Consider the following 26,701-nt stretch of genomic DNA (forward strand, 5'->3'; position numbering starts at 1 on the left):
GCATGCTACCATATGGTAGCTAACCTTCCTTTCCTAACTACGCTAATCAAGAAGCAATCAAAACAGTCTCCAGTGTACTATGTCAGCCTGTCTCCCCAGTGCCACCTGCCTGTACCCTGAGTCCCTCTCAGACAAACTTCAGGGCTGAGACAAAACCCAACTTCCAAACTTTAGTGGGGAAGTGAGGGCAGGTTCAAAGGCTGGAGCCAAATGGCAGTTTTGCAGCTCTGTCCCATCTCTGGTTAAATCTTTCATCTTTCCTATCTGGAGAGTGGAGCTCACACCCAGTCCGTTTTACAGGCAGAACAAGTGAGATGGTCTCAGTCTAGCCCAGGGGTGGGCAAACTTTTTGGCCGAGGGCCACATCGGGGAAAAGAAACTGTATGGTGGGCCATGAATGTTCACAAAATTGGGGTTTGGGTTGAGGTGCAGGTGGGGTGCAGGCTCTGAGGTGGGGCTGGAGATGAGGAGTTTGGGGTATAGGAGGGTGCTCTGGGCTGGGACCGAGAAGTTCAGAGGGTGGGAGGGGGATCAGGGCTGGGGCAGGGGTGGGGAAAGGAGTGCAAGTTCTGGCTGGGGGTGTGGGCTCAGGGGTTGGGCTGGGGATGAGAGGTTTGGGGTGCAGGAGGGTGCTCTGGGCGGGGATCAAGGGGTTTGGAGAGTGGGAAGAGGATCAGGGCTGGGGCAAGGGTGTGGGGAGAGGCTCGGGGTGCAGGCGCCAAGTGGCGCTTATCTCAAGCGTGGTGCAGCCCCGGCCCTGTGCCCCAGCTGGAATGCCAGAGTGGGGCTGAGCTGCATGGTGGAGTGCTGGAGTGGGGCCGAGTCATGTGGTGCAGTCCTGACCCAGTGCCCTGGCCGGAGCGGGGCCGAGCTGCATGGTGGAATGCCGGAGCAGGGCTGAGCCACGTGTTGCAGTCCTGACCCAATGCCCCAGCCAGAGCTGGTGTGGCCCCCAACCCAGTGCCCCGGCTGGAGCAATGGAGTGGGGCCGAGCTACATCGTGTGGCTCATGGGCTGGCTTAAATCGGCTCACGGGCCCAATTTGGTCATAGTTTGCCCATCCCTGGCGTAGCCCATGGCTTATGTTTCTACACATCAAAACTACCAACCCCACTTATCCCAACTGGAGGAGACACCTCGGACTGTCTAGCAGGTGACAGAAGCATCAGGAATCCCTGTCCTCACGTCCACACCCCCCTGCATGCCGACAAACTCTCTGGGTGAAATTCTGGCCTCTCTGAAGCCCATGGTAAGACTCCCCTTGACTTCAATGGAGCCAGGATTACACTCTCACACTCAAGCCACAGAGGACAGCTGGACAAACACCACCAGCAAAACTGCAACCAAGTTACTCTCTTGTTGACAGTCTAAGCAAAGAGGCCAAAGAATGAATGATCCTCCGTGAGTGAGACGGAGAAACCCTTTCATACTCCCAGAGAAGGTCTTGCCAAGTGCAGTCCAGGTTTGCTTAGTTAGCGATAAGGGATGTGGCAGGTTGAGTTGCAGGAGAGAGATCTTTATTCTACATGCTGAGAGGCCAGGGTTCCATGCTCAGAAGCCTGTGTTTGTCCAGGAGCTTGCACTCCAGACCTCCAGGTCCAGGTGTCACACCAAACCAGGTCCTGCTTGGAACCTGACCCTCTTTTTTCAGCCCCCTCATCAGAGTATGACAATGAGGAACACAGCTAGGGAAGTTTACACTGCTGCCACTCACACGGTACCTGTCATGTAGCGACCCAGAGGAGCTTGGTCTCCAGCCATGGCCTTTCACCTACATGAAATTAACAACAAAAACCCAAACCTACATCCCAAGCCCTCTCCATACTATAGCTAACCCTTCACCCCCCTCCAGTATCTTCCTCCCAGAACAATACCAGTCCTTTATGTTGCACCTTACCTGGGAAGCTGAAGTGTCCAGAAACCTGCCTTGAGCCTTGCCCTCGGGCTCCAGGACCTAGAGGAAGAAGCAAAAAGATTGTGTTGCTCTGAGTTGCCACCAGCATCTCTCTATAGCTCTGGTTGTAAAATCTCTTTGTATAGGCTCCCAAATTTGGCTAGGAGTAGGTAAAACCCCAACAATTCCACAATGATCCCATCCCATTAAAAATCATTTTCAGGGACAATATTTTCCCATGAACTTGCAGCAGAGTCAGCCATGTTTTATGTTTCAAGAACCATGGCCTTCTTTTGAAACATCTCTGATAATCTCTCTGGAATATGCTCACCTCCAGGAGTATTCAGACCATTTAAGTAGTGAAGCACAAACCAAGGACCCACATGGATCCTGACTGGAATTCTGCAGCTCAGACCCATCTCAGCACTGTAGTTAAAGTGATGTTCATGGACCCCTTCCAAACACTGATTTTCAAGGCTTGAGTTAATGGACTTTTATTTGGTGTCTTTAGATAATGGCTTTGCTTGACTGTGTGCCACAGATCTAACTTAATTTGTAGCTAACTTAATTGTTACCAATAGGATTGCAGTATGCAAATGAACTGAGGAGGAGGACGGTAATGAGGAAGGTTATAGCTCGTATCAACTAAAGGTGTTATTGCCCTACAGGGAAATGTCTTTATGCATGAGCCAAAGGTAAGTTCTTTTGCAAGACTCAGGCCTTGGCTACACTTGCAGGTGTGCAGTGCTGGGAGTTACAGCTGTCTTTGTACAGCTGTGTAGGGAAAGCGCTGCAGTGTGGCCACACTGACAGTTACCAGCACTGCAGTGTGGCCACATTTGCAGCATTTGTAGTGCTGTTGGGAGTGGTGCATTATGGGCAGCTATCCCACAGAGCACCTCATCCCATTTTGGCGCCGTGGGTTGTGGGAAGGAGGTGGAGGGTGCAGGTCATTCTGTTTCCTGTCCCAACACCCCATGATGCATCGCTTCAGATCCCAGCAATCCCTGTTTTTCCGTGCACGTTTGGCGCCATCTTGACTCTCTCAACGGTTTCTGTGCAGCGCGATTTCTGTGAGAAATGGAGCCCGAACTGCTGAGGAGTATGCTGACGAGTCTCGCCAGCACATCACATTTGGCAGTTGAGCTATTCCTTAAGATCCAAAGTGATGAGGAGTCCGACGATGATAGCGAGTCGCCTGACGTGTACGACACGAAATTGCTACTGGCATTCACAGAAATGCTCAGCACCATGGAATGCCACTTTTGGGCTCGGGAAACAAGCACTGAATGGTGGGATCACATCGTCATGGAAGTCTGGGATGACGAGCAGTGGCTGCAGAACTTTCGGATGAGAAAAGCCACTTTCATGGGACTCTGTGCTGAGCTCGCTCCCACCCTGCGGCTCAAGGATATGAGATTGAGAGCTGCCCTGCCAGTGGAGAAGCGGGTGGCTATTGCAATCTGGAAGCTGGCAACTCCGGACAGCTACTATTCGGTCGGGAACCAGTTTGGAGTGGGAAAGTCGACCGTTGGAATCGTTTTGATGCAAGTTTGCAGGGCCATTAATCGCATCCTGCTAAGAAGAACCATGACTCTGGGGAATGTGCAGGACATTGTGGATGGCTTTGCACAAATGGGTTTCCCTAACTGTGGAGGGGCGATAGATGGGACACATATTCCTATTCTGGCACCACCCCACCCAGCTTCCGAGTATGTTAATCGGAAGAGGTATTTCTCTATGGTTCTCCAGGCGCTTGTGGATCATCGTGGGCGTTTCATTGACATTTACACAGGCTGGCCTGAAAAGGTGCATGATGCATGCATCTTTCGGAACTCTGGCCTGTTCAGGAAGCTGTAGGCTGGGACTTTTTTCCCAGACCGGAAGATCACAGTAGGGGACGTTGAAATGCCCATTGTGATCCTTGGAGACCCCGCTTACCCATTAATGCCTTGGCTCATGAAACCATATACAGGGAAGCTTGACAGGAGCAAGGACCAGTTCAACTACAGGCTGAGCCGGTGCCGAATGACTGTGGAGTGTGCTTTTGGCCATTTAAAGGGGTGCTGAAGATCTCTGTATGGGAAGCTAGACTTGGGGGAAAGCAGCATCCCTGCGGTTATATCCGTGTGCTGTACCCTCCATAATATTTGTGAAGGGAAGGGTGAAACATTCAGTCAGGCATGGACCTCCGAGGTTCAATGCCTGGAGGCTGAATTTGCACAGCCAGAGAGCAGGGCTACTAGAGAGGCCCAGCACAGGGCTTCAAGGATTAGGGATGCCTTGAGGGAGGAATTTGAGGCTGAAAACCAACAGTAATGTTTGGTGCCTTGCACGGGAGTGAAGTGCAGTGGTTACAATGTTAGTAGGAATCTGTGTTTTCTAAGCTGATTTGCAGTGCCTGTTTCTTTCCTGGGCTAATGTATCTTTGACTTTCTGCAATAATAAAGACTGTTTTCAAAGCCAAGAATTCATTTATTGAAAAGAAAATAACTTTTTTGACAGACACACAACATTTTGGGAACCTAAAAGGGCAGGGGGATGCATTGGGGAACTGTACAGTCACAGGTTTGAATATGTCCTGTCTGGAGTGCTGTGCAATGACTGCTGCACTTCCGGATGAAAATGCTGCACGGTGATGGGGATTGAGTGCAGAGGGTAAGGGTCGTAGTTCTCAAGGCTGGTTGGTGAATGTACAGGTGTGGGAGGCAGCTGGTGGTGGTAAGAATCTGGATACTGGGGAAGGGAGTTTTGAGCTGACATTAGGGCACAAGGGAAAGAGCTTCGGGACGGGGCGGGGACGGTGCGGTAGTGCTCTGCCTGCATGGCTACGAGCGCCTGGATAGAGTCTGCTTGGCACGCCAGGATGCTTATCAGCTGCTTTGTGCTTTTCTTCCTGGCCACTGCGTTTTTCTGGCAGATCCTGCTTTCCCTTTCCCTCCAATGCTGCACTTTTTGATTCTCTCTGGCAGAGTGATTCATAACTGCTTGCAGCAGGTTGTCTTTGCTTTTTAGTGGCTTCTTTCGGAGGTTTTGAAGTCTTTCAGCTGTTGATAACACAGTCATCCGAGAACTCAAGGTTGCTTGTAGAAAGGCAAAAAAAGCAACAGTTAACAGACGCAGCATTGTTTATATCACATCAGACAGTTATTCCCAAACAATGAAGGAGTTTACAGTCTTCACAATAGCATAATTTTCCCATACCAAAGAGAGCACACATAACCCACAGGAGCCCCGAAATGGTGAGTAAGGGGGACTGAGTGCTTCTGGGCTGTACTGGGGTTTCTGTGCATTGGGGAAAGCAAACAGCTGCAGGGGGCACCTACACTGAACAGTCTCCCAACATTTTCCACAGGAGCTGATCCTGGAAGATATCTCGCTGCTGCGGGTCACCTGGGAAGAGTGGGAGGGTCTTGTACAGCAATGCGGATTCCGCCTTGGCCCCTATGCAGCTTGCCTGTGTGCAGCAATGGTCCCCCCACCCCTCGCGGCATAGTGGCATGGACACGTTAGCCTGAGTGGGACAAGGACCACAATGGCTCTCCCAATAAACTTGCGCAAGCGCATTGCCCATTCTCTGGCTGAAACTTTTGAAGAGATTACCGAGGCCGATTACTGTGACGTGATAGACCACATCAATGGGCTATTCCACATCTAGGCATGCATGCATGCAGCCCTAAACCTCCCTCCTCTCCCAAAACATTTCCATCCTGAAAATAAAAGCCGCTTACCAGGAACCCACTCCTCTGCTTGTCCTTCACCAAGTACCGGCTGCTGCGACTGGCTACCTTCCTCCTGGCTTGAGAAGAGCTCTTGGCTGCATGCTTCCTGGGACTCCGGGGTGTCTCCCCCCACCCCAGTACCCTCATTCTCGGTTTCCTCGTCCTCCCTCCTCCACTTCCATCTACCCTCCCGCCCCCGCTCTGAAGTGTCCATTGTGGTCCTCGGATTGGCAGTGGGGTCATCCCCAAGTATCGCTTCCAGCTCTTTGTAAAAATGGCAGGTTGTGGGGGCAGCACCAGAGCGGCAGTTTCCCTCATGGGCTTTGCAATAGGCACTCTGCAGCTCCTTCACTTTAACCCTGCACTGCAGTGCATCCCAGTCATGGCCCCTTTCCAGCATGGCCCTTGATATCTGCCCATAGGTATCGTAATTCCTACGGCTGGAGCGCAGCTGGGACTGCACAGCTTCCTCCCCCCAAACACTGATGAGGTCCAGCAACTCGCCATTACTCCATGCTGCGGCTCGTTTGGCGCATGGAGGCATAGTCGCCTGGAAAGATTCACTGATTGCACTCCACACCTGGCTGAGCAAACAGGAAGGGGATTTTTAAAATTCCTGGGGCATTTAAAGGGAAGGTCACCTGAGGCCAAGGCAGCAGAGTGCAAACTGATGAGCAGAGTGGCTGAACAGGCATTCTGGGATACTTCCGAATACCTCTGGAGGCCAATACCTGTGCTTTTGGTGGCCACACTGGCGAAACAGCGCGGCATCACCAGCACTGCAGTCGTTATTCCCCAGGCAGAGGTGGAGTAGAGCCAGTGCTGTATCCAGGGAGATACAGCGCTGGATGTGCCTTGCAAGCGTGGACGGTGTGTGAGTTGCAGCGCTGTAAAGCCATCACCAGTGCTGCAACTCTCCAGTGTAGCCAAGCCCTTAGTCTCCTGTAGTTCTAAGAGCATTAGGAGAGGATTTTTATTCCACAGTTAGGGATGGAGAAACATGGCAAGCTACAGTTACCTGCTGTTACTGTAAACATGTTATCTGTGAGGCAGAGCTGGCAGAATTGTTTATAACAAATACATTCAGCTGTATGATCAGCCAATTAGAGTTTGTTCCCATGATGTCATGTCTTCTAACTTCATAACTGAGACACTTTGGTATAGTCCAGGAGGGGGTGGAATTTGTCTAGCCGTGGAGACAGAACCAGACCACCCTGTTTGAGTCCAGCTTTGAATGTTTGTCTGTAGGGTTTTGCTTGGGCTCATCTCACTCAAGAACCAGACAGAGCCAGAATGACCTATGACCTCCTCTGCAGACCCTGGTTCTCTCTCATTCCAAGCTTATCACTCACAAGGGGTAATAAGACCTGATAGGTGACTCCAGTCCATGATGGGTTGGGGACTCACTGAACCCCCCCCAACCAATTATATCTGTCATGATATAATGACAGTTGAAGAGTAACTTCACCAGCAGCAGCATCATTTATCACCAGGAGAATTCATCCACAACATGCCCTGGGTGAACAGGGGGATTAGATACCTTTGAAGACTGGTGAGGAAAGTGGGGGCCTTTCACCTGTTCAGGTCTGGCTTGGGTTGGTGGTGTCTGAAGTCACCATCTGACATACGGGCTGGAGCTAGGGGTGCTCCAGTGGTTTCCATTATATACAAGATTTACTGTTTGGTTCAATGGCTTACAGCACCCCCACTATACAATTTGTTCCAGTACCCCTGCCACATAATGGCCCACAGAAAGGGCTGTGAGGACTCAGAACATTTCTATTCTATAGAAGCTCTTATCCTGCCACCATCATTGCTGTATCTCAGTGCCTTCTGGTCACACATTAAGTGACGTTGCTAACCCCACTCATGAGTGGTTCATTCTCTCGCATCCTCGCCCCGGGGGAAGAATTGTGTGTTCAGTGGAATGGTTTGTTTCGAAAGGTGTTTTTCTTGATTTGTGTTTTAAATATCCATTCTGTTCCGTGTTTGTTAGCCTAGGCAGGTCAAAGATGCATACCTTGCCCTTGGAACTGAAGGTGGTGAGGTTTGTGGTAGCTCTTAGTTCCTGGAGGAGTTGGTTCCAAGGTGTCAGACGGGCCTTGGGAAATCTCCGTCTCCTGCACAAGTGAACTTTACCCTTGTGGTAGAATTCTATTGCACCTGAGGCGGGGAGCCATCGACCGCAATCCTCATACCAGAGCTGCAAGCAATCTTCTAGGTACCCTAGGCCAGGGGTTCCCAAACTTGGTTCGTGGCTTGTTCAGAGTAAGCCCCTAGCAAGACACTTTGTTTACCCATGCGTCCACAGGTACAACTGCTTGCAGCTCCCAGTGGCCGCGGTTCGCCGTTCCCAGCCAATGGGAGCTATGTGAAGCAGTGCAGGCTAATCTGCAAGCAGCCATGCCTGCGGGCACTTGGGTAAACAAAGAGTCTCATGACCTGCCAGGGGCTTACCCTGAACAAGCCGTGAACCAAGTTTGGGAACCCCTGACCTAGGTCCAGGCCACAAAGTGCCTTAAAGATAAGGATCAAGGGCTTAACCCAGCATTCTCTGGGAAGCCAGTGTAGAGCACTGAGGACATGGCTGATGGGCCTACATTAGCCAGCGTGGCTGAGGTGCGCTGCAGCATTCTCAACTAGATGAAGGTCCCTAAAGGCTGGTAGTTTCATACCCAGGTAGAGAGCATTGCTGTAATCCACGCGAGAGATGTGTGTAACCAAGGTCAGACCATCATTCACTAGGAGGAGAGTCTCCTAGCCAACTAGTGGCGGTAGATAGCCACTTCAGTGTGTAAGGCTATGAGAGCGCTCAGCATCAACAGCGAATTTAGGAGCACTCCTGAACTCCAGATTGAATTGATCAATTGCAGGTGTGCCCCTCCACCAAAATGAGACCGCACCGAAGCTGCAGCGTGTTTCCTGCACCTTGTCTAGTAGACTAATATCAGTGCCACAAAAGCTGTTGGCACAGCTGGGCCCCTTGTGCCGGTGTCAGCAAAGAGGCTGAGATGTGACTAGGCCCCAGAAGTTGGCCTCCTCTCAGAGCCTCCAGGGCAGGGCTGAGGACATTGGCAAGGACACTCTGAAGCTTGGCCTGCCACTGGCGCTATCCTTTTGTCGGATGAACTCTGTCTCCATGGCTGTTAATTTAGTGCCTTGCACTAGCAATAATTTCCTTCAAATATGACGTTGGAGAAACTTCCCTACATAGATATTCCCAGAGCAGCACAATCTGTTTTAGCGGAAAAGCTAAATATTAGTCCTTTCAAAGCCCTCCCTTCATATGTATTTATACAACGGGCTCTGGCTGCTACAACCCATCTGGTCACTAATCCATGTTTTAAACAAACCCTCTGACACATAACCCATGTTCTCAGAATTATTTAGATAGCATGGACCAGATTCCCAGCTGGGGCAAACTAGCATGGCTCCACTGAACTGAGTGGGTCTCCTTCAAACTACACCAGCCAAGGATCCGGCCATATGTGTTGGAAGAGTCCATGGGCCTCATTCTCTGCTGGGTTTTAACAGTTTTCTGTCAGTGCACCTTCATTGAGGTCGATGGAGACTCCACGGAAGTCTGGGTCCCGCAAGTGCACGACATGTCATGACAAAGTGAGACAATGTCTATTTTTTTATAGTCTGTGTGACTCAGTTTCCCTGCCTGTCTGAACGCAGAGAATTAAATCGGGGAGGGGGAAGGGGTGGCAGAAAGGGGTTTTAACAGAAAGAAGCAGGAAAGGTAGTACAGTGACATCCTCAAGTACAAAGCTTCAGAGGAGTTCAGATAGCAGTGAGGGGAGAAACTACCAATATGGCTCCATCTGGGTTAGGATGGGTTACCTGTCCCAGTGCTGAGCCTGGGATAAAAGCCCATACAAGAAGGAGGGGGTTTGGGTGAACTACAAAGGACGCAGCAGTGGAAAAACTGACAGCCTGGAAAACCATACTCCTAGAGAGGGATCAGGCTGCAGGCAGCGGTTTGCCCAATTCAGAGATGGGAAATAACAATCCAGGCCTGCCTGAGCTATGGACACAGAGGTTAGGTTAGATAAGCAAATATGAACATAGAACTTTTTGTTTTATACTTTGGCCCTGCACACTTCGTACCGTTGGATGAAAGAATAAATGCTGCTTTGTTCGGAAGTAGTTGGTTTTGAATCATTTTAATCAGCTGCTGTCACAAGCTCCCAAAGGGAAACCGACATGGATCTGGTGAATTAGCCACGGTTGGTAGCCGGGGGGGGGAGTGGGGCTGTGACCCAGGTCCTGGTCTGAGAGTGGGTGAATTGCAGAATTCCACCCCAGAAGAAAGGGTCCTGTTCCTGTACCAGATCTGTACTGGCTACAGAGCTTGCTTACACCAGCTGATGTATTCATCATAAGATCCTTCAATGCTCTGCCAGGCATGGCTGAGGTTTGTTTAAAGCAAGTATTTTACACACAGTGCCACCAGTATATTACAGTTTAGCATTCCATTACACTGCCCCTTTAAGTTCTACATTCCTGCCATATACAATAGTTACACTATCACACGGTCTTTGAAGTTTAGTATAGATCAGGCTGTCAAGTGTCTCTGAATTGTACCGGTTTTCTAATTATACAACCCGAACGTATAACAACTTGGTCATCTGGCTGTCCATTAGTTGTATTGACTGGCTGTGGTTGGGTTGGAATTTTTGAGTCTTCTTGTTCTTCATTCGCCATCTCTGGATTTTCTCTGTTGATTGTTCTTTCTGAGGAACAAACTGTAGATGTCGACAGTTTCTGTTGAGCTCTTCGTTGTCAGTCTCAATCACATATGATCTGGGCATAAAATTATTTTTCTTAATGACCGCTGGAGTTGTCCATCCATTTTCTCTAGCCAATTTAACATGAATATGATCACCAGGTTTGAGACTGGGTAATTCTCTGAGTGACATCTGTTGCAAAAATGTTCATAAGCTTTTTTAAGCCCTTTTATCCATTTTGGCTACTCTCTTCATGTCTGTCCAATAGGTTATTTTCCAAAGTTGGAACAGTAGTTCTGAGTTGTCTCCTCCTCAAGAGTTGTGCTGGACTATAACCAGTAGCTGCTATTGGTGTTGATCTGTAACTCAGAAGAGCAAGGAATTGAACTTCTTGCTGTGGGATTTTCTTTCATAGAGCTCTTGCAGCCTCTCCATTCGCTTGTGGGTAATGTAGGCTGCTAGGAATAAAATCAAAATCATATTTCATTTGGAAGGACTTAAATTCTGCTGCAGTGAATTGTGGTCCATTGACCATGAATAGTTGTTCTGGAATACCAAAGTAAGCAAAAGTGCACTTCAGCTTTTCAGTAACAAGTTCACTATTTCTATATACCTGGAAAAATAGTCCACAACCACCAGCTAATGATTTCCTCTGAATTTGCATCAAATTTCTAGCTAGTTTCGTCCAAGGTCTGCCTGGTAGAGGTGTTGTTATTAAAGGTACTTTGTGTTGTGTTAGTCTGTTAGTTCTGCAATATTCACATGCAGATACTTTATGACCTTGCTGATGTCTGGCCACCACACTGACTGGTTGACACATTCACAGCATTTAGTTACTCCCTGCTGCCCTTCATGGGTGTGGTTTAGGGTTTCTTCTCTCATTTCATTTGGAATTACAATGCAATTGCCTTTAATCATGAGTCCATTTGACTTGCTTAATTGTCTATGCACTGCAAAGTAGTCTCTTGTCACTTCCTTAGTGTCCTTTAGATACTTGGGCCAATGTAACTTAGAACGTCTTGAAATTCCATGTCTGTTGAGGTTGCTTTTTGTAGCTGGAGCAGTCTTTTTTCTGTATGTCCACAGCATCCACATATGCCTTCACATCATCTTCAAGCTCATGGGAAGTTGAGTGCTATGCTGTGCTCCATGACAGAGCGACTGCTTCTAACAGATTTTTTCCCAGGAACATACTCAGCAATTGGGTTAAATTGCATTAACCTTTTCAATAGACGTTGGCATCATAGTGGTGCTGGATACAAGTCTTTTCTGTTGATGAAGGTTATAAGTAGTTTATGGTCTTTTATCCATGTAAATGAATCCAGTTCACACAGATATCTGTAAAAGTTCTCACACGCCTATATGCTCACCAGGCACTCCTTTTCAATCTGTGCATGTTCTTCTGTGTCTGTGTGTGACTATGTGTTGGACTTTAACAGTTCATTCAGTGGTTTTGTCACTGTAGAAAGGCCTTGTAGATATCAGCTAAGATAATTTACCATCCCCAGTATATGTTTCAGTTCTGGTACATTAGTTGGTGTATTCAGTTCTCTAATTGTTTTTACTTTCTCAGAGCTAGGATGGATTCCGTCCTTGTTTATTGTCTGTCTCAGAAACTCAATTTGGGGTCGATGGAAAATGTATTTTTCCTTGTTTCGCTTCCATCCAGACCGACTGATTAGGCTTAGGACTTCGCTGACGGTTTTGTTGTGTTCTTCCATCAAAGATCGATATTGTCCATGAAAAGCTCCAACTCCATTTGTGTTTGTTAGCAGTTTTGCCATCTTTCTTTGGAAACTTTCAGGTGCACTGGGAATCCCAAAAAGGGCTCTTTGAAAGCAAAATCTCTCAAAGGGTGTGATAAATATAGTCAGCTTAGCACTTTCTTTGGCTAATGGAATTCGTTTCAGAATCTGCTCAAAGCCTCCAGCTTGGAGAATACTGTAGCTCCTCCTACTTTGGGGAGGAAGTCATCCATTGTTGGGAGGATATATTTTTATCTTGCGACTGCTTCATTAAATCTTAAGATCCACAGAGATTCATATTTTTCCATTTTTCTTTATAACTGGTACCATTGAGGCCTATCATGCTGTTGGCTCAAAGGTTTTCTCAATTATACCAATCCACTTTATTCTCTTTAACTCAGTTTCCACTCTATGAAGTAATGGGACAGGAATCCTGAGAGATGTACATATACGGTATGGTTCCATGTTGTCTCTTAAGGTTATTTGTACTGGATCTCCTTTCAAAAGTCCAATATCACCAAATACTCCATCAGGTTCTTCCACCTTTCTCACTAGGCCCATCATGGCTGCCACACTGCAGCTGAGAAGGTCTTTGATCCTTTGATTACATACAAAGCTATGCATTTAGAGTATAAGGTGAACTGGCCCTGAAGTTCAGGGCTAGTCAGAGCTGGGGCAGGTGATTTCTGCTTTGGGAGGGGTTGAAGGTCACTGTAAGTCCCTTTTGAGATGAGTCCAAAAGAAGAGGATGAACTGCTAACAAAAATATGCGCTATACGGAGAGTACTTGAGAGCAAAAAAGTGTCATGTATCTCTTTGTTAGGGGTGATCTGGGAAATCACTAAGCCTTATTCTGTATCTAGTACGTTAATTGAAACAATAGTTAACGAGAGAGTTAAAAGACACCTAATAATACCTATCTCTTTATATATTCATAGATTTCAAGGCCAGAGGGGACCATTGTAATCAACTAGTCTGATCTCCTGTTCAGCACCAGCCAGAGAACTTCCACATACTAATTCCTAGAGCAGATCTTTTACCAAAGCATCCCATCTTGATTTTAAAATTGCAGTGCCCCTGGTGGCTAGAGATGACCTCACAGGAATCCCAGCCTCAGCATGATCCCTCGAATTTTTAGGTCAATAATGCCATTGCTGCCAGCTAATTTATTGTCATAAAATGCTCCCAAAGCCACCAGGTGTTGCCCATTACCATAATATCAAAACCAGGCTCTTCTTCAGACTCCCTCTTCAATCAGAGCAGGCAGGTTCGCAGGTTACTCTCTGGTGGCCCCCAGCTGACCTCAAAGCCCAAACAAAAAGCACAGAATAAACATCATCCACCCACACTGGCTTAATGAAGATGCAAAGTAACCAAGGCCCACCCACCTGGGGCTTAAGGTCTTCGTCCCTCCTGAGTTCTGCCCCCAGCTCATGACTATTCCCTCAAGCCTTCCTTCTCTCTGAGCTCAGAGAAACCAGTGGGCAAACTTACCCCCACGGCCCTCCTGGCCTGGAGCTTTCCCAGCTCTTTTCCCCTAGCAGCTCTCCACTACTGCTCTCTGGGAAAACTCCAACAGCTAGATCACTGTCTCTCAAGATCTTCCCCCACATCCCAGCCGCCCCTTCCCACCTCTCTTTCCAAACCACGGCCTATTGTCTTCTCTTCAGTCCCCCGTGCTGTCAACAAGGCACAGCCGGGCTGGACCTGCTTCCTCTTAAAGGGGCCTGGACAGTCTCATCTAACACTTTTCAGCAGTAGTTAAAAATCTGAGGGCTCCTATTTACCCTCTTTCTTAATACATGAGCAAGGGGACATTCAGTGAAACTGAAAGGCAACACATTTCAAATGGCTAAAGGAAATCCCATATACAAGGCACAGTTAACCTGTGGAACTCACTGACACAAGGCACCAAGCTGAGTAGAACTCAACAAAAGGGTAGACATTTGTCTAACTAGTACTAAGAGCGAGCCAGCTCCGCCACTTGTGTAATTCCGTATAGCTCCACGGAGCTTGATTGATTCACACCCGCTGAGCATCTGCCCAATACCTAGAATTATATTAGATAGGATAACATTTTCTAAGGGTGCTTTGGGACACTAGCCAATCACTAACTTCCTAGGAGTAGATAGAAATCTCCCCACAGGCCCCTTAATGCAAAATTATCAGTTATTTTATAGGGCTGTCTTGCATCTTTCTCCAAAGCATCTGGTATTGGCCACTGTCAGAGACAGGATACTGGACTAGACAGGCCATTTGTCTGTTCCTGTCTCACAAATCCTATGTTCCTTCCTATTTTGTTTGCTAAGGTAATTATCTGCAGTTTTAGGTCTCCCTGTGTATCATTTCTGGATAGGCTGTGGCTCTTAATCTCTATTTGTTTATTCATTTTGCTGGAAAGCTTTTCAGTTCACCTTTAACATAACTCACATGTAATTTAATTACAAGGGATGTTCAGTAGTGAGTTCATCTTATCAGAAAGGAGCATTAATTAGATCATGAGCAGTCTGGGGGGAGGAGGAAGAAGCGGGAGATACATTGCGGGAGTGTGTGTTATGTCATCTGAGCAGTGATTAAATTATTATTATCCCCACCTCTTGAGTATGAATTTCTCACACAAATTGATGACTTCACATAGCAGAAATTCACTGTCAAACATTCATTGCAAGTTTGATTTTTAAAAAGCCTATTTTATTTGATGAGGGTTTATGGACACACCTCCAAGGACCCAGTGGGACATTCCACAAGAATGGGACTGACCAATCCCATTCCCTGCTGGAGGATCAAGTGCTTGACTGTGTGTCCTAGGGCCTATAGTGAGTGTGAATGGAGATTCCCCTTTAGCTCAGAAGGTAGGCATGTTTGTTTTGGAGCAGGAAGATCAGTGTCCCCCCCACACACACACACTGTTGCTGTGATGTTCTTAGTGACCGTGGTATGCAGAATGGTGACAAACGGGAAGTTGTAGATGGCCATGAATTTTGTTGTATTAAAGGTACACAGAACAGACAGGGTGGTGGGGATGTAAAAAAGAGCCTATTTCCAATACTTGCAAGGGAGTGATGGGGTGAAACGGAGCAGCAGTTTCTATTGCACAAAGTCCTCACCAGCTGTGGCAGAATTACGGTTTTGTGGGACCCTGGGCCTGAGTAAGTGGGGAAATGGGGGTCAGTGCATGGGGGTGTCTATTTTTCCAGGGGCCCTGGGCACGGATCCCCATTGGCCCAGTGGCTAATCTGCCACTGCTCACCAGTAAGTTTGTTCTGGTGCTCCTTATGCTCTGAGAGCTGTTTATGAAAGGCAGAAAATGTGCATTTGATACACATTTTTCAAAAGTCACAGGCTGATCCCAAGTTTGGTGGCAACATGACATACCCTGTGCATGGGCAGGCAGCGAAGGTGCTGACAATGCTCACTTCACTCTCTAATGCCCCCTACTGGCTGGAAGGAGCCATGCCTAGCATAGCTTAGCCAGAGAATAGGAAAACCTGACACAGAAGGCTTTGATGCAGCTGGAGGCTTCAACAGAAACTCTCCCCTGGCCAAAAGCCTTTGGGAATTAAAGAGCAGTCCCATCAGCCTGAACTCTGACTGCTGAGTATATGCTTCTCCTTAATTACAATGGAAGGATAATCTCAATTTGGTTAAACCCCAAGGGTCTGATTCTCCTTTCACTCTGGTGTAGATGGGCAGTAAATCCACTGCAGTCAGTGGTGTTCCACCCACGCGGAGCCAGCATCAGGAACAGCAGGATCAGGGTCAGGATGTTTTGCCCATCATTTGTGGAAGAATTAATCAGAAAATTGCAGTCCGGCAGACTTCAGAATGGGAGTCCAATCCCTTTAAATCGTCTGTGCCCCGCCACCGAGCTCTCAGCCATGGATTATTTAAATAATGGCTCTGTTTTGATTTTATTCTATTTTTTAAAAGTGCCCCAGGATTTTGTATAAAATCAGATATAAAATGATATTAATCATCCAAACATGGCTCTGCGGGATTTCCCAAGCCTCTGGAAGGTGGAAGAGGGGCAGGCTGACGGGTTCATGTCCATGGCCCAACCTGGAATGAAATAACAGCCTGGGAATGATGTCTGGAATAGTGCCAGGAGGGATATTGCTGTCAGCCTTTCACTTGTGCAGACCTGATTTAATATTAGAACTAGATCACATGTGAAATGAGCGTGGTGATCTCAGCCTAATCCACTATAACATTCCAGCTGGTAGGTCAGGGGGCTGCTGCGGAGAGCTTTTCCCATTGCTCCCAATACCCCACTGGGTCTCTCTTCTGCCTCTGTGTGTTTGTCCCCTACAAATACCCTACACAGCACTGACCCAGAGGCCCTTTCCCCTCACCTTTCCTTGAAGCAAAGCTTCACTTCCCAGAGTTACTTTATGTTTTTTAGTCTGGCTCAAATTCAGCCCAGGTGTAGACTGGCACATCTTCATTTGAGAGGAGTTGTAATCGCACCCTCTAGTGCCATTACTGAATTTGTTCCTTTGACTCAGAGGGCCAAATTCTGGATAGATGATGATGGACAGATAGAGGGGCGTGGGGACAGACAGATCCTCTGTCTATCTTACAGCAGAATTTGCCCCAGTCTTTGGAATCTATATGCTGCTCCAAAGAAAAATAGACAGAGAACAGCCTTGAAAAAAATACAGCATGGGGCAGAACCCCTGATCAGTCCAGATCTGTTCTCAGCCTGTAAACATGTCTGCAGGAAAGGTTGTCCTAAGACTGAATGCAGTTTTGACCTTGACTTGTTCTCACAGAAGCCCAGTACAAGGGCTGACTTTCCATGTGAGCAGGAGTAAGAATTATTATATGCAGACCAGGGCTTGACAAAATACAGTGCAGGAGTCTAGAAAGGCAGGACACAGTGCAAGACCCCGAGGAGGGAGGAGCTTGGCATTAGTTTTTGTAGCACTATTAATTCACTTCCAGTGGGCAGCAAAAGAAGCAAGGCTTTAAAGGGGACTGGACTGAGGATTGGGTGGCGAGAAAGCTGTAGGAGCAGCGCTAAGGCAAGGACAGAGAAATGGTGTCACTGGCAGAGCACAGACTGTGAGGGTGGAACATGGCGAGAGCTGAGACTGCAGAGATGGTGGTGAGCCTTCCCTTCTATCCAGTAGGATGGTGAGTAGCGCACTCACACGCCAGGTGCAAGACTTGGTTCAAATCCCCACTCTGCCTAATGTGGAGCAGGGATCTGATCCCAGGTCTCCTCGCTAAGTGCCTTCACTGCTAAGCTATAGGGACAGTCCGGAGCAGGCTGCTCTCAATCTCCTGGTGAAGCTGTTCCACTTTGTAAAAACTACTTAAATATATGGGAGCAGGGACTCAAACCTGACTTTGCCACAGCCCAAGGGGATGCCCAAACCACTAGCTAGAAAGTCACTCTCACCCTCTCTCTGGTACAATACCTCGAGGCTGTGGATTCCACTAGGCAGCTGTGTGCCTAAAGTTAGACCTTCAAAGGCTCAGCCTAACTCCCCTTTGCGGATCTAGCCCTAGCTGTCTCCCTGTTTAGCATTGCATTTCATGGATGGCATGGTCTCTGGTCAACAAGAGAGACAAAGGGGGGACCCAAGTGATGTGGAAACTTGTATAATGCCTGGTCTGCACTTCACAATTAGATCAACCTAGTTACTGCCTCTCAGCGAGATAGATTAACTATGTCGATGGAAAAACCTCCTGCTGTCAATGTGGGAAGCACCCAGGCTATATCGGCACAGCTGCTGCAGTGGAGACATGCCCTGGGTCTGTAGCCAAGGGTCTTTTGTTTAACAAACACCTCCTGTTCAATAAGATCAGCGATTCCACATATTGTGCTAGAGAGCATCCAGAACAGTCATGGATGTGCGGTGTCTGGGGGCGGCTCATGCACCCAAACTGGGTGGGACCTGGTGTGATTACTTCCTGACCTCAGTTTTTAAAATATCCCTGCAAAGTGATCCGGCAGGTGTCTGAATAGCTCCAAACCACAGGCCCGGCTGGCTTTCAGTTTTAACTATCATATAGGAAGGCTCCAAGCCTTTAGGGGCAGGGAGAAGGGATGCTGTAGATCCTTCTGCATGACTTGCCCTGGGGAGCTGAACCTTTCTGACAGGGCCTTTGTGTAACTTCAGCATTTAATGTATAAATTTAGCCCTGCTTTACATCCTACCCAGAGTAATTCAATTTGGCTGTCAGCAGACTGGCAGGGAGCCCAGGCCTTGTGGAACCACCCAGGGAATAGCACATCAGGCTACAAGAAATACCTTCCCCAGGCAGCAGACTGGAGCCTGCTCTCATCCTGGAGCTGCCTGGAGCCAGGCTGAGGTTATTTGTGGGGAGGAAGGAACTGAATCACTTTTTAAGGGGAGTTAACGCTGGGTGCTGGATAAGGTGCCAGGCTGATGGACTCAGGAGATGCATACAGCACAAGCTGCCCTGCCGGTGAACATGAGCCATACCCTGGTGGGACTCTGCCTTAAGGAGGTAATTCAGCCTCTATGCCCAGGCAGGGCATCCTGTTTCCCTGTGTGCTCCAAATAGGCCACACAGGGAACCACTGGTCCTCTGCAGCAGCAGCTGTGCAGAGACCAGGCCTCAGGGCACTGGACTGAGATGGGTGGGGACACACAGGAAAGGCCATGGTGGCTATCTGCAGGGTCCTCCCTCAGCCTCTGCACCGCCCAGTAGAGGTACTGTGCTGCCGCTCACAGAGTTTACTAAGCAATGCTCCCCAGCACACACCTCTTGGTTTCCCACAGCCAAGCGAGATGGAGTTACTGCTGCTCAGGGTAGCAGGAGTTATTACATTCCACAGCCCTGAGAGGAGAATGAGCCATACAGCAGCTCCCTACACAGCTCTGCCCTCTGGCTCCATACCCCTGTGCCACATAACCCAGCAGCATGGAGAGAAGCTGGGAGATGCTTAGTTGGGGGTGCCTTGCAAGCTCCTGTACCATCCTGCCCCTCCCTTGTCCTGCTCCCTGGTGAGCTATCATTTTAAAAGTCTTGATCTGCTAGACATTAATATCTGGTTGGATTGTATGTGCTGTCGTTGTATGTGAAGTTATGAAGTTTGGCTGTGTATGTGTTATTGAAACACGTTATGAGGTTGAAAAACGCCCACAAGCAGCCTTTCAGGTACAACAGTAAAAAGGCCAAACAATGTTAGTGGCTTATTGAGGAAATGCACAAGGATTACCCCAGGAACAGTGTACAACAGAAACCTCTCAGAGATAGCACTGCACAATGGGAACTGTTTGACCCAGGTCACAGCAAAAGAGCTTTCCAGCAAGTGGGAAGAAGATATAAAAGGGGGGAAATGACATCATGTGGGTACCTCACTCCCCCTACAACAACACACTTGGAGACACACAAGGAACAAAGACTGAACTGGGGGAAGGTGATGGTCCCAGGCCAAAGAGATTTCTAGCCTGCGTATGAAAATCTGGGAAACCCAAGCTGCAAAGCCAAGGCAGCTTGTGCCTTAAGAATCTGCCATCCTGTTTATCAGTCAGGGTGAGAATTTGCTAATTCATATCCTGCCTATCTAGTATGTTAAACTCAGTCTGCGGTTTTGTTTTTTAAAAGGTCATCTACTTTGAGCTGTTTGCTATTACTTAAAATCTATTCTTTTCTAGTTTATAAACTTATTTTATATTTTAATCTAAAACAGTGTGCATTTGCCTAAGGTCCCTGGGGAAAATCTCAGCTTGGTTACCACAAGTGTGCATGGTCATCTTCACACTGAGGGAGAGGCAGACCAGGTGTAAACCCATATGCTGGCCAAATTTTCACCAGGCAGGACAGTACTGCTCTGGGATCCTAGGCTGGGAGGCTGGTGGTTAGAGAGCCTGCATGTGACTGCAGCTGGGTGTGTCCTTACCTGTGGGAATGCTGGTGAAAGTGCAAGGTTGGAGGGCTTCATAACTTGTCACAGCAGCACTGTGTGAGAAGGAGCCCAGGCTGGTGGGTCAGAGGGCTCAGTGGTACCCCAGTTCCAGGTATCACCCTAGGGGGACCCGTCACAGGCACGTTACAGGAAACTGAGGCTAAGGCTACGCTGGCACTTTACAGCGCTGCAACTTTCTCGCTCAGGGGTGTGAAAAAACACCCCCTGAGTGCAGCAAGTTACAATGCTGTAAAGCACCAGTGTAAACAGTGCTGCAGCGCTAGGAGCCGTGCTCCCAGAGCTGTAAACTAATCCCCTCGGGGAGGTGGAGTACCTGCAGCCCTGGGAGAGCTCCCCCGGCAGCGCTTTGGAGTTTCGAGTGTAGCCATGCCCTGAGAGGGTTTGCACCGATTAGCATCAGTTAGTTACAGGAAGGGCTAGTGACACCAAGCTAGCAAGAGACAGACATAGGGCAGTACAGGGAGGCACAGAGAATTCTTCAGGCCTTCCCCCCCCCCCCCCCGCTTCCCTCATAGACTCTCCAGGCCCTGCTACCCTGCTGGTGTTGCAGTGTCCCTCATGGTGCACATGGGATGGCATTGGCTGCAATGAATATAAAAGGAATTCTTTAAGGAGGCTGCTGGACACAAACTAACTTTGGGGTTCTCTCTCACCCCTTGACTGATTCATACAGCTGCTGCTGCCACCCTCTGGGCTGGCACTGTGGGACTGGAGTGCGCACCTCCACATGAACTGCTACAGTGTGAACTAGTGCCAGAACTGGCAATGCAACCACTCATATCCTCTGTGGATCAGCACAGTGGGGGACTTGTAACACACTCACCACTGGCTTAGCTCATCACTCAGGGAGCCTTATTGCCAGGCCTGGCTGAAGCAGCCTGGGAAGGGCTGTTGATCTACATGCCTGGTGGACTCCAAGCTCTGGAAAGCCCCAAGCCCTAAATAGCCTGTGCTTAGCAGCACACAAACACACATGGCCTAGCCCCATATGCACACGGTTGCTCTGTTTGGATCTGGAGGCTTCTGCAATAGAACACACAGTGAGGCCCCCACTAAAGGGCTCCCAAACTATTTAAAGGGATACTTCCCAATTCCTACACATTGCACGCTCCCTGGGCTCTGTTCTGGGGATAAAAGGGGGAAAGCTCAGGATGGCAAATCCAGAGCTAAATAAGTGTAAGTTTTTAAAAATAAAGTATTGCCAACCCCAATAATTCAAAAGTCACAGGACTGGCTTAAGAATCTTGAGATTTAAATACACACCCCATTTGGGTTCTTATTTAATTGCTGTCATTTTTTTTTTTTTACCTTTTAGGTCACTCTAGAGTCACATTTCTAAGCTTTTATCCAGGATCACGGGGGCTAGAAACATACATTAAAAAAAAACAAAAAGAAAGCTAAGTTTCTCATTGACATAAACAGATGGTTAAGGGTAAATGTCTCTTTTACCTGTAAAGGGTTAAGAAGCTCAGTAAACCTGGCTGACACCTGACCAGAGGACCAATAGGGGGACAAGATGCTTTTAAATCTTGGTGGAGGGAAGTCTTTGTTTGTGCTTTTTGTTTGGTTCGTTGTTCGCTTTCGGGACTGAGAGGGACGGGACATCATTCCAGGTTCTCCAAATCTTTCTGAATCAGTCTTTCATGTTTCAAAATTGTTAAGTAGTAGCCAGGCAAGGCAGATTAGTCTTATGTTTGTTTTCTCAACATGTAAATGTGTCTTTTTGCTGGAAGAATTTTTACCTCTGTTTGCTGTAACTTTGAATCTAAGGCTGGGGGGGGGCGTGTCCCTCTAGCCTATATGAATCTGAATACCCTGTAAAGCATTTTCCATCCTGATTTTACAGAGATAACTTTTACTTTTTTTCTTTCTTTAATTAAAAGCTTTCTTTTTAAGAACCTGATTGATTTTTCCTTGTTTTAAAATCCAAGGGATTGAGTCTGAACTCACCAGGGATTGGTGGGGGGAAAAGGAGGGGGATGGTTAATTCCTCCTTGTTTTAAAATCCAAGGAGTTTGGATTGGTGTGAAGCCTCTCAAGGCAACCCAGGGAGGGGAAAGTCTGGGGGGAAAAGGAGGGGGATGGTTAATTTCTCCTTGTTTTAAGACCCAAGGGGTTTGGGTCTGGGTCCCCCAGGGAAGGTTTTGGGGGAACAGAAAGTGTGCTAGACACTAAATTCTGGCTGGTGGCAGCATACCAGATTTAAGCTAGTAATTAAGCTAAAAAGTGTTCATGCAGGTCCCCACTTTTTGTACCCTAAAGTTCAAAGTGGAGGAAAAAACCTTGACACTCATGTATTCACATGACTTCAGGAGCTGGGACTTTCAGAAATACAACAGATAGTACCAGTCTCATCATTAAGTCAAGAGAGTTAGCAACACTGGAAATACAAAGGGAGGAGGAAAGTTGCCTCCATATGAAAGCTTTTCCTTGGGATATTTTGGAAAGGACTCAGCAATAAAACCTAGCTCTCATATTGTGCTTTTCAGCAGCAGATCTGAAAGTCCTTTAGGAAGGGAGGTAAGTACCATGATCCCTATTGTACAGATGGAACTGAGGAAGGTAACTCCCAAGGTCACCAGTGGTGGAGTTGGGAGTAGGCACTCTGTCTCCGGAGTCCCAGTTCAGTACACTACCTTTTAGGTCACACTGCCTCCCTACAGTATTCAGGTCACCTTCCACCTAGCCAGATCAAGGGGGTGAGGGAGCCCCAGTTCAAATGCAAAGTTATTTGGTGAAAAAGCTCCAGTGTGTTTTAGCAGAGATTCAGAAAAGCTGCTCTCCTAGTGCAAGTGGCTTTCTCTCCCCTCCCCTACCCCTTAGGGACAGAGCACCCACAGTCAGCCATCTCCATTTCCTCGGAGACAGGAAAGGCCCAGTCAGGCCTCGCTGAGCCAAAAGGGCATTTTTTCACATAGCACCGCAGAACCGCAGGGCTCCCTGCAAACTTCAGCAGTTCTCTCTCCCCCTCCCTCCCGACCCACTGCCATGAAAACCCCAGAGTGTCTGACAAAGAGGAAAGATGAATGGAAAATGTCACCCTAAGCAAAAAAAACCCTGGCAGGATGCATTGCAGAAAGAGGGGGCCATGGGCCATGCAACACCGTTTATTCAGTAATGCTGGCAATATCAATATGGACACAAGCAGGGCACCCCAGTTCCAGGGCCTGGCACATCTTGGAGCTCCGCAAACTAACTCCCTCTTGCTGAGATGTAAGTGCCACCCCAAGGGAAAGAGATGAAACAAAGTTAGCCAAGCAGGCGGGGGTGGTCCCTGTTTAACCCCTGCCTGTCTTAAGGGGGCACAATTCTTGTCCAGTTAAACAGACCCTACACAGATATCCATCACCAGCTGTGTGCAATCTAACACCACTGTATCCTTTTGAGGCCCACAGAAGAGTTATCGGATCAGATCTGCCTTCAGATTTCTCCATCTGTGCGCAGTTGCAAGTGTTGTTTGGCTGAGCGTTCTCCCCTAGGATTTCCCAGCCAAGCCTCCTCATGGCCTGATCAGACAAGACAGGGAGTCGTACAGGGCACAGGACAAAAGACTGTTGTGTTAGGAGCAACAGGAATTACTGGGGTGAGAAAGAAACAGCGGAGCTTTTCATAAGAGGTGGGCTGAGCAGGATAGAGAAACTTCTGAGCACCCAGCCCTTGTGATAGCTGTATCCTTTCACCACTGACCTAACCTTGTCCTTTTCCCCTGTTCTGACTCGTGTCTAGCTGCCACCAGAACTCACTTCCCTTTGACATTTACCTTCCAAAAATAGACATTTATCTAGCACTGATCCAAAGCAAAACCTTCCACCTCCCAGATTGGGTCCCGAACAACAGCTTTCCTTTGTTACTCCCATTCTCACACACGATGAGTGGATTCCAGAAACTGAAACATCATTTTGGCAGGCACTTCTGTCCTTTAACCTCCTTATCTAGATCTGAGCCTCAAACCAGCAAGGTGACGCAGACAAGCAGCAGGGGTCAGGGCCAAAGGATGCAGGCAGCCTCCCGCCCCCACAGCTCTGCCAATCATGATAGTCCTAGCTTTCAGCATACCCTGAGAAGCCAGTATCAGCAGCCACATACAACCCCAGCTCTCTTGATTTTATTATTAATCTCGCAATAATTGGTGTTTAAAGCCCCAGCTGCTGGAGTCATGGGAATAGATAGGGAATCTCAGCTTTCTTTCTGAAAAATAAGGAAGTTTCTAGCTCTCAAGGTTTCAGAGAAAGATATGAAAATATGACCCCAGTAAATTTCAAAGCTCAGAATCAGAAGGCAAAGAAAACATATCCAATATATCTTTTGAAAGCTCATGATTTTTAAGCCAGTCTTGTATTTTGGGGGAGCTGACTTGCGATTTTTGAACACTCGGGGTTGGCAGAACTGGGAATGCATCTCAGGTCTTATCTGCATCCCCCAACATCTATCATTTTGCTCCTAGGACCTCAGACAGCTCTGCCAATGCACCTCAGTGCTAACTTACAACATTGCCTGGTGTTCCACAATGCTCCTCATCCTGAGGTCAGCCCACACTGATACTCCAATACCAAGCTTCTAATACAGCTCTGCCCATACCCCTCAGTCCTCAGCCACAGCAACCTGGAGCTCCTTCTAGGGGGCAGGCAAGCAGAGTGGTCACCCTGGGTGCCAACCTGCTGTGCCACTTGGCTCCCCTGCTCCTTGGCCACTTGGGAGGGGTGGAGTGGGAGAAACATTTTCTTCCCTGACCAGCAAAATGGCTAGGGCCACTTCTACAGCATCTCCTCCCTGCTTTCCAGTGCTGGGCCCCCAAAGTTCTGCCAATACACCTTGTCCTGATATGCAGCCCTCTGATTTTGCACTACTAGGCTCTGCTGATACCCCTTAGTCCTCACCTGCAACCACCCACCCCGCAGGACTCTGTGTCTAGACAGAGACTCCCAATGGCATGGAGGTTAGCAGTCAGCATTGCAATGCGTGACCAGTCTCCGGGGATTAGATGCAGACCCACAAAATCCATGCCATCTGTGACAACCTTTGAATTCAGGCCATCAGATTACAAAGGGCTCAGCTAGCATTGAAACCTGCTAGGCAAAGCAGCTTTCTTGGATTGTGTCTTCTTGGAACACTTGGCTTCTCTCAAAATAAACCTTTCTGACCAACAAGAATGACACAGCCTGCAATTTCATGTTTGCTGTCTGGAATGCAGAAACCAGAGACAACAGGGCTCACACTGTGTTTTCCAAAGGTTAAAACACAGGGTACAGATGTTATCTTAGTCGCTGTCTGAGCCCTTTAAATCTTTCTGATAAATGGATACGTCCCTCCCTCCAGTCTCAAACCAGGTTCAGTGTCACCATTGATAAGAATGTCTCCTCCCACGAGAACGTTGCTGTGCTGGGGGAGGACACAGAGGGGCTGTTTTGCGGGGGACACAGTATTGCTCTGGACTCGACCCAGAGCTCCTCGGCCCTGCTGCTTGTAATAACTCTGCTCATGTAGATTTATTTGCTGGTGCACAACATTGTCTGGGAAATACGGTTGGGAAAGAGAGTCAGGCTGCAGCTGAACTCTCTCTGACCCCAGCGCGACCAAGTTTTGTTGATGCAGAACAGACCGCCAGCTCCCAAGGTTTACCTTGGAACAGATGCGGACAAATATCTGGCGAGGAGGAGAAATGAACCGACTTTGCAATGGAATAAATCAGCCGCAGGCGCCCAGCGCTGTCCCAGCATAACCAGCATAGGAACCAAGGCCTGCAGCTGCCTGGAGGGGGAACCTGAAGGGTAGAAGCTAGGCTGGGTGGTCCCTCAGCAGAGCAGGGAGGAGCTGTCACATGGCACAAACTTCTGCTGAAGCTGCCAGTGCTGCCATCCACTCCCTGGCAGGCTTGACCCCAGCCCTCTGCATTATAACGCGGCCCATCCATTGGGATGCCCTGATTGGGCTGGGATGTAGGGAAGCTGGGTTCAATTCCCTTCTCAGCCACAAATGTCACACGTGACCTTGGATGGGTCATTTAATTGACCCTGGGCTTCAATTCCCCCATCTATAAATAGGACCATCCTTCCCTCCCTCATCAGGCAGTTGTGAGGAGAACATCCAGGACTGACTGTGAGGTGCCCAGACACTACCTTAATGAGAGCTGCAGAGGTATCTAGAGTGATTGACTCTGTTATGGGTCAGGGCATGTATCTTAGAGTCTCTGTACCCCTCCACCCATGCTAGGTCCCTTCTTCATGAAGGACGCCTTTGGACTGAGACCCAGAAGACCGAGTCAAATTGTATGAGGGGGTTGCTTGTGATGGTGGGCTTACTTCCCATTTAAATGTTATGTTCCTAAAGTTCATGCTTCAGGGCTTCAGCCAGCCACCTGCAGGGGGTCAGGAAGGGATTTTGTCCACCCTCAATGCATTCTGAGAGGGTCTTTTTGAAAAATCTCCTTTATTTGAAGCATCAGGGATAACTACAGCTGAAGATGGGATATTGGACAAGGCAGGCCAGGCATCTGCATTGCACCTGCTATTGTCTCAGGTGCTTGGCTGCCTCATTCTTGCTCACACGCCATGTGGGGGGCCCGGAAGGAATTTCCCCCTAGGCAGATTGGCAGTGATCTTGGGAGTTTTCACCTTCCTCTGCAGTGTGGGGTGTGATTCACTTGCCACGATTATCTGGGTCTCTCTCACTTCATTTTTTCCCTGCCTTGCAGGGGCCTCAGG

General features: G+C 48.3%; 1 protein-coding gene across 1 annotated transcript in view; it reads right to left on the minus strand.

The window, feature by feature from the left end:
- Positions 1-25,695, minus strand: part of LOC127056494 (BTB/POZ domain-containing protein KCTD8-like) — a 68,355-nt gene extending 42,660 nt beyond the window's left edge. The window contains exons 1-2 of the mRNA XM_050964400.1: positions 25,620-25,695; positions 1,898-1,954 (exon numbers count right to left, since the gene is read on the minus strand). The gene's annotated coding sequence lies outside the window, so the exon portion shown is untranslated. The remainder of the gene's footprint in view (positions 1-1,897; positions 1,955-25,619) is intronic.
- Between the last annotated feature and the right edge of the window lie 1,006 nt (positions 25,696-26,701).

The sequence above is a fragment of the Gopherus flavomarginatus genome, chromosome 8 (assembly GCF_025201925.1).
Source record: "Gopherus flavomarginatus isolate rGopFla2 chromosome 8, rGopFla2.mat.asm, whole genome shotgun sequence".
Lineage (NCBI taxonomy): Eukaryota > Metazoa > Chordata > Testudines > Testudinidae > Gopherus > Gopherus flavomarginatus.